The sequence below is a fragment of the Lithobates pipiens genome, unplaced genomic scaffold, assembly GCF_037356315.1.
Source record: "Lithobates pipiens isolate NorthernLeopardFrog02 unplaced genomic scaffold, aLitPip1_a1.2 Scaffold_13, whole genome shotgun sequence".
NCBI classification, from domain to species: Eukaryota; Metazoa; Chordata; class Amphibia; order Anura; family Ranidae; genus Lithobates; species Lithobates pipiens.
This window is the reverse complement of record NW_027507718.1, coordinates 187,895,678-187,904,689: the sequence shown is the minus strand read 5'-3', so window position 1 is coordinate 187,904,689 and position 9,012 is coordinate 187,895,678.

Sequence of the window (9,012 nt, the reverse complement as noted above, 5' to 3'; positions counted from 1 at the left end):
AGACAACTGGGAATGGGAATTGCCTCTGTCTCCAAAAAGGAACAGTCCAGGTAAGTCTGTTGGGCTAGACAAGAAAAAAGATGAGGGGCCTTTCCTTATGGTTAACGAGATGGGGTACCCCCACCGATATGTCCCCCCCCAGTTGCCTAATCTTGTCTAGTAGTGGACGTAACAACGCTCTCCTTTGCAAAGTATTCCTCAATATATCTGCTAATATTTTTATAGGAGATCCATTGAAAATAATCTCTCCCATCTCCCACGCCTTACGAAGAATAATCTCTCTGTGTGTATAGCTAAGCATACAGCATACAATGTCTCTAGGTCTTTATAAGTCTGTGGAGCGGGGACCCGGCGTTCTATGAACCCTCTCAAACTCCTAGGGGCCACCGATAGCGCCAGTTGCTGGCATATTTTCAATACTATGGATTGTAATATCTCCTCACCTGTATCTTCTGGGACCCCCCCCCCCCCCCCTCAGCCGTAGATTGTTACGACGGCTCTGGTCCTCAAGCTGTTCCAGGTGCAGCTGTAATGCCCGAGCCTGTGCAGTTTGCTGCTCCTCTGTCTGCTCCAGCTGAGCCACTCTCCTCTCCAACAGGGCTGATGCTGTTTCTCCAGTAGAGACCCTTTCTGCCAATGATTGTACCTCTATCTGGATAGCTTGAAAGTCTTTACGATGCGTCTCCTCCACGCGCAGGATCAGCGTCTCCATATCGGCACAGGTAGGTAATGCCTGAAGGAGAGCTTTAAGGGCCTTGATTTCTCCCTCCACAGTAGGTAACAGTACACCAACTTGCTGTCTTTGCTGCTGTGTAATCTGCTGTATGAAAGAAGCACAGATAGTTTCTGTAGCCACTACAGGAGTTGACGCTGGTAAAGGAGCCATTACAGCTTCCGAATAGGAGGCAAACCGAGTCCGTCATGCGATTCCGTAGGCTGGCGGATCTTGTCCCTGAGAAGTAGCTCTGTATCTCTGGTTGAAGTGTCCTGCTGCTGTATGCTTTTCTTTTTCCTTCCCCCCTCTTCTTGTGGTACTCATACCGGGAGGGCTGTTATTTTACCAGCTAGTTTGCATCAGGAGCTCTGATAGCCAGGGCCGTCTTTAATATTGATTGGACCCTGGGCAAAACTTTTTTTGGGGCCCCCCATGCAGTTTCGCTCTCCATCTGCTTTGTGACATACAATAAATAGCAGCTAGACTCAATCAGTTTACTGAATCAGATCAGGCAGCTATTGCGATAGGTTGCCATAGGTTACAGTGTATCATTACAGCTCACTGATTGGTTGCTAGAGGTTACAGCACACCTTACGGCTCACTGATTAGTTGCTAAAGGTTACAGCACATTATTCCTGCTTGTTGATTGGCTGCTAGAGATTACTGTGGATATGACCTCAGGGGGGCAAGATATACATATGAATGCCGGTAATTTACATGTAAACACAGGGTCTGCAGGTGAGTCATCTGTACACAACAAAAGGGCAGAGCTGGGCAGCATTAGTAGCAGCGCTTCACACTGAGATACTGGGACACAACACAGGACTAAAACCTCAAGGGATGAGGGAATTTAAACCAGGATAGTTAGCAAGTATGAGGCAGTTGCTTTGGGCCCCACGACAATGACAGGGCCCAAGGCAGCTGCCTCTTTTGCCCTGCCTTAAAAACGGCCCTGCTGATAGCACATGTCCTCACTCCTCATTCATCTCCTGCCCACGCCCCACCACCCCATGCAAACATTTTTTACACTATTCTGTATCCATTTCTGTTAGAATACCTACCAATGTTCTGTTTATGTCTATGTACTCTCTCCACTAATGTTAAAACACAAGATATACAATTTGTCCAGCAAAAGTTGTAAAATGTCTCAATTCTCCATAGAGATTGAGTTTACAAATAATTATTTGCTTGCCTTTTGTAACTTGCAAACACACATATAATTTCACAGCATACACCCTTGGCATACATCAATAGGACAATGCCATGCAATTGAGCTTTTTCTACATATTTCCTTTAAAACTGTCTATTCACTGAACACCACACCCAAGAAATGAACAAAATATCTTTTGAAATTTTATACTGCATAATAATCAGAATGTTAATCCCCTCTCGACTTTGCTCACTCAACTATCTTTAACAGGTATTTTGTAGTCCAACAGTGAAAAGAGCACATGCCCTTTTAGAATGTTGATTATTTACAGTAATAATAGTGTAGAAACTCTATCTCATGAGGTTCCTTTTGGAGGCTGAAGCCTCAAATTTTTTTCTTTTTTTTTATAGTCCTATTCTATTGTATCTCATGATTTTTAATAGATTTTTTTTTGCACTGAAATGCCTTAACCCCATGGAGCCATTGCCTGCCAGCCCTTTAAAGTGTTTCTAATGCAGGGAGGCGGGGCAGGGTTTATGATTATGTGATTGGCTGTCACGGCAGTCACATGATCAGAAAGTTTTCCGTTAGTTGCTGGTAACTGTACCGGGAGCATGCAGGGAGTGATCTCTCTCGGCTCAGCTGTAATTGCACTAATGCATGCAAATATGCAGTCCTTCTGCACCAAGGTCCACCTGCCGAGCGGCCGCATATTTGTGTAGGGCCAGCGCCAAGGGGTAAGGGGCTTGTTCACCCTAGCTTTGTCCTCCCAAGAGAGATTAACGTTTAGATGACTCTTCATAGATCATTTGACAGGCGGTGAGGAAGCATTGTATCTCCTCCTTAAACCTCGTACTGACATGTTTCAACCAAATGCTTGCAGGGCAGCCCCATTTACTTAAGTGAGTCACTAAAAGTTTGTAGGTATAATTTCTGCAGGGAAGAAAGGCATCATAAATATTGAATATTCACGCACTAGAAGTAAGTTTTCCCAAGTAATTACAGCAGCTGAAAACCTCTTCCACCCAGCAGAAAAATAGCAATCTCGGAATCCGCACTAAAAAGCCAAGTCCCTTTAAATTTAATTTTAGAGAAATCTTCAGGGCCTTTATGTCCAATAAAGTACATCTGCTATAAGAACTACTTCTCTATACTCGAGTCTTTGATGGAAATCCTCATAACGGAGAAAATCTCCAAAGTAAAAGAGAGGAGACTATATAGTGTAGTACCGTAGTACGTTCCACTCCACATGTGCAAATATTTACAATCATATAATGTGCTCACATTTAACCCTCCAATCAATATTGTAAGTCTTTCATACACAACGGTTGAATCCTTTTCTCTAATTGTTATGTGTTCTCTTTCTTGGGAGAAATCCTCACCACACACTTCCAAATGGATATTAAGAGCTCCCAAAAAGGAAAATCATACACAATAGTGTGATGCCGTAAAACCTATAACAACAGTAAAACTCATACACGGAGAAGAGGATTCAATAGTGTTGTATGAAAGGCTTACAATATTGCTTTCTGCCTTACCACATTAGTACTTTGAGTAATGACCGCAATCCTCATAAGAGCCCTTTCAGACCGAGCCGCCTAGGGCAGCAGCGGCAAAGCGGCGCTATTTTTAGCACCGCTTTACCTTAATTTTAGTGGTGCTATTTGGCCGCTAGCGGGGGGTTTTGCCGGCGGTATCGCAGCGCTGCCCCATTGATTTAAATGGGGAGCAGTGGTGGAAGAGCGGTGAGTTCCCCGCTCCTTCACCGCTCCAAAGAAGGTCTTTTTCTGATGCCCTGCCAGCGCACCACTCCAGTGTGAAAGCCCTCGGGCTTTCACACTGGAGTGCATGGAGCAGCTGTTTTAAGGTGTTTTGCATGTGATATTTTTAACTCTATAGCGCCTGCAAAATGCCCTCAGTGTGAAAGGGGTCTAAGATTGAAAGATGGTATCCATGGCCTTGCATCTGGTAATTGCGCGGTCATGCAATGCTGTAGCCAAACACAATTTGCGTCCTTTTTTTCTCATAAATAGAGCTTTCTTTTGGTGGTATTATTTTGTTATATACACAAAAGTCTGAAAATTTTGAAAAAGAATGATATTTTCTACTTTTTGTTATAAAAAAAGTACAATAAACTAAATTTTAGTCATACATTTAGGCCAAAATGCATTCAGCCACAAAAAATTCATTAAGCGTTTGTTTATTGGTTTGTGCAATAGTTCTAGCATCTACAAACTAGAGTACATTTTCTGGAATAAATGCAGCTTTTAGTTTATGACTACCTATCTCATTTCTTGAGGTGCTATAATAGCAGGGCAGTACAAAATCCCCCCAAATGACCCCATTTTGGAAAGTAGACACCCCAAAGAATTTGCTGAGAGGCATGTTGAGCACATTGAATATTTTTATTTATTTTTTGTCACAAGTGATTGAAAATTGACAAAAAAAGAAAAAATCATTTACACAAAGTTGTAACTGAAATGATATATTGCTCACACTTGGCATGGGTATATGTGAAATGACACCTCAAAATACATTCTACTGCTTTTCCAGAGTATGGGGATACCACATGTGTGAGACTTTTTGGGAGCCTAGCCGCGTACAGGACCCCAAAAATCAATCAACCAATCACCGCCTTCAGGCTTTCTAAGGGTGTAAATTGATTTCAATCCTCACTGCCTATCACAGTTTCAGAGGCCATGAAATGCCACGATAGCACAAAATCCCCCCCAAATGACCCCATTTTGGAAAGTAGACACCCCAAGCTATTTGCTGAGAATTTTGTTGAGTATTTTGCAGATCTTACTTTTTTTTCACAAAGTTTTGAAAATTGAAAAAAGAAAAAAAATTTTTTTTCCCTTTTCTTTCTTCATTTTCAAAAACAAATGAGAGCTGCAAAATGCTCACCATGCCTCTTAGCAAATACCTTGGGGTGTCTACTTTCCAAAATTGGGTCATTTGGGGAGGATTTGTGCTATCTTGACATTTCCAAAACTGTGATAGGTAGTGAGAAGTAAAATCACCATTTTACGCCCTTAGAAATCCTGAAGGCGGTGATTAGGTTTTGGGGTCCTGTACGCGGCTAGGCTCCCAAAAAGTCCCACACTTTTGGTATCCCCATTCTCAGGAGAAGTCATCTGTGAGCAATATAACATTTAGTGACAACTTTGTGAGAAAAAAAAACATGTTCACTGAAACTTGTGGCAAAATATAAAATCTTATAGCAAATAGCTTGGGGTGTCTACTACATGGGGTCATTTTTTTTTGGGGGGGGGGGTTGAACTGTCCTGGTATTTTATGCACAACATTAGAAGCTTATGTCACACATCACCCACTCTTCTAACCACTTGAAGACTAAGCCCTTTCTGACACTTATTGTTTACAAGAGGGCGGGAGGGTGTAGGACGTTACCTCCCACTGCTTGTAAAAGTAGTCTAGCAGCTAATTAGCCACTATGCTTTCTTTTACATGAAAGCCAGCTGAGAAGAATGATACCAAGATGATACCTAAACCTGCAAGCATCATTCTGGTATAACCACTCAAATTCCAGCCAACATACTAGTAACATTGCTGGTCCTTGTTTGTTCATATATTGTAATGTTCTGTTTTTCATGCAGCCTGTGGGCTAAACGAAAAAAGAGATTGATCGGTGGGTATGCCCACCATTAGAATACCACCCTGCATCCACCCACTTCTAATGATGGGCATACATGCACCTTTTTTTTATTTTTTTAGCTGTCAAGATAAATGAACCAATCTGCCCCTAATGTTAGGGGCAAATTGGCCCAACACCCCTGCCCCCATGCATCGGCATATATGCTCTTTCTTTTAACTGTGCTACAGCGCTGGAGTCGCTGATTTACATATCGCGAGGGCAAGTGTTGTTACCAGTGGCGGAAGTATAGGGGTCGCCCTGAATGTTCTAGTTACGCCACTGGCTGTTGCTGTCAAGATAAATAAATCAGTGCTGCAGCTGAATGGCGTACCTCAGTGTTTCTCAAATCCAGTCCTCAGGCCCCCCCAACAGGTCATGTTTTCAGGTTTTCCATTATTTTTCACAGGTGATTTGATCAATTTCACTGCCTTAACAATTACCACAGCCGTTTCATCTGAGGGAAATCCTGAAAACATGACCTGTTGGGGGGGCCTGAGGACTGGATTTGAGAAACACTGGCGTACCTGAAAAGAAAATAGTTAGCAATAAAACACAGTAAACAGTAAAGTATAAAATAATTACATACCTGAAAAGAAAACACGATAAAACATAGTAACAATAAAACATTGCAGTTAAAATATACAGAGCAGAACAATAGAGAGACATCTATTTTGTGCTTTTTTTATTTTATATACAGTATATATATATATATATATATATATATATATATATATATATATATATATATATATATATATATATATTATAAAAATATATGTATTATTTTTTTACTTTTTTTATTTTTACACTTTTATTTGTAACTGTAACTTAACGGTTCCAGGTTCAGGTCTCTCAAAATGCGATGGTATCTTTGGAGACCCTGTGAAAGTGTACCCTAGACCGTGCCATGCTGTACCCTATGCTAATACTCCACTAGTGTGTGGTAGCGTTCGAAACATTCACCGATGCAAAAACCAGGTTGGCCAGGACAGGAGGGTAATAATAGCAGGTGTCACGCCTATATCCATGTTTTCCACAGACACAGCATCTTCTTTGGGGTGATCATTGGTTAGGGGTACCAGGGAGGACATATATGGAAAATGTCTCACATGCAACTGGGTCACTACATTGGGAATGGGAAGTTGGGCCACAGCACCATCTGGAAACAGAAGGGCTGTGATGATCTCTTCCTGGAAGGAAGGATCCAGTTTGTCCTGAAGCTTTGTATAGCACATAAGCGTTCAGCAGAGCCAATTGGAATAAGTATACAGACACTTTTTTGTACCAGCGTCTGGCCTTACAGTAGGGTGCCATCAACTGGTAATTGAGGTCCACCCCTCCCATATTTAGGTTGTATTCGTGGAAACAGAGGGGTTTCTCCACAACACCAGTCGCCGTTGGAATTTGGACTGTTGTATCTGCGTGAAGGGAGGACAGAACAAAACCTTTCCGAAAAATTACACTTCAATCAGGCTCTCTCCCCTAGTCTAATTCGGGATTCTACAAGCTGTTGGGGGAAGCCCCGGCAATTAGATTGCACGGTGCCACAACGCCAATTCCATGATCAAACAAATGGCTAAAAAGTGGCATTCTCGTGTAATAATTGTCCAGGTACAAGTGGTACCCCTTTCCAAATAAGGGTGATACCAAGTCCCAAACAATCTTGCCAGCACTCCCTATATAGTCTGGGCATTTCTCGGGCTCCATGTGACTATCGCTTCCCTCGTAAACCGTAAAACTATATGTATAGCCTGTTGCTCTGTCTGTTGCTCTGTCACAAAGCTTATATAACTAGACCCCATATCTGTCACGCTTGCTGGGAAGATACTGTTTGAAAGGCAAGCAGCCAGAAAATGTAATCAGGGACTCATCAACGCAGACAACTTAATTGGAGTAAACAAGGCTGCAAACTGTTGGTTGAAGTGGTTTATGAGGGGCCGAATTTTGTGGAGCTGATCAAATTCAGGGTCACCCCGAGTTCATTGTCATTAAAATACATGACCCGCAAGATCTGCTCATATCTATCCCTGGTCATGAAAGAAGTGAACATGGGCATATGTTCCAATAATACAGTGGACCAATATGACCGCAAATCACTTTTTTTAGGCTGGCCAGGACAGGAGCGATAGGCCTAGGAAGGTCTTAAATTCCGAAACCGTAATAGGTTTCCAATCTCTGGCAAGGGTCAACTGGGGATTAGCGTGATGAATTGACCAGCATACAAATTGCTTTGGTCCACAATAGATATATAGAGATCTTTCGTTAAAAACAGCGAATAAAAATCAAGTGACGTAAAATCAACTGTTTCCACCTGAATTCCGGGTTGGCCAGTGAATGGGGGAAGTAGTGATGGACGAACTTCCGACGGGACGTTTCGCGAAAGCGAAATGCGAACGGACCCAAACGTTCGCGAAACCGAACGTTCGCCGCGGGCCCCATTGACTTCAATGGGAGGCGAACTTTGCAAACCTTCATGTCGAATTTGCGGCCACGTGGTAATTATTAGGGGGTAAAACGTAGTCCCACCATCTGGACAATGACATAATACATGTATGAGGTGAATTTGGGATCGATAACTACAAGCATTTTTATTTTATTTGGGAAATTGTTCTAACAATTCAGGACTATGGAGCTAATGAAGGCAATGGAGGAGAGGGAAGGTCAGGGACCAGGGTAGGCAAAGAAGAGGGTGCAGGAGATGATCACCAGCAGCGTGACATACCGGAATGACACATGCACCGTGATAGAGGCATCTGACAGCAGCACCGTAATACAGAGCACTGACAGCAGCACCGTGACATACAGCGCTGACAGCAGCACCGTGACATACAGCGCTGACAGCAGCACCGTGACATACAGCGCTGACAGCAGCACCGTGACATACAGCGCTGACAGCAGCACCGTGACATACAGCGCTGACAGCAGCACCGTGACATACAGCGCTGACAGCAGCACCGTGACATACAGCGCTGACAGCAGCACCGTGACATACAGCGCTGACAGCAGCACCGTGACATACAGCGCTGACAGCAGCACCGTGACATACAGCGCTGACAGCAGCACCGTGACATACAGCGCTGACAGCAGCACCGTGACATACAGCACTGACAGCAGCACCGTAAGCAGCCCCAGGAGGAAGTCAGCACAGCACAGGGATGGTGTGATCCCCTCATAATAAGAACCCCCAGGAGGAAGTCAGCACAGCACAGGGATAGTGTGATCCCTTCATAATAAGAACCCCCAGGAGGAAGTCAGCACAGCACAGGGATATCATAAGCAGCCCCAGTAGAAATATGACACCGCTCAACCTCTTCAAAGAGGAGGGTAGGGGCATATAGTACGGTGTGCTTTTTTGGGTCAAGGAAGTGAGCCAAATGAATTAAGAAGGTCTGTGTGCTTGATTAAAAAAATAGTTTATAGACATATACATGGTCTACTGGTCACATGTGTTGAATTCCTCCGAGATCCATGCCTCATTCATTTTTAGAAATG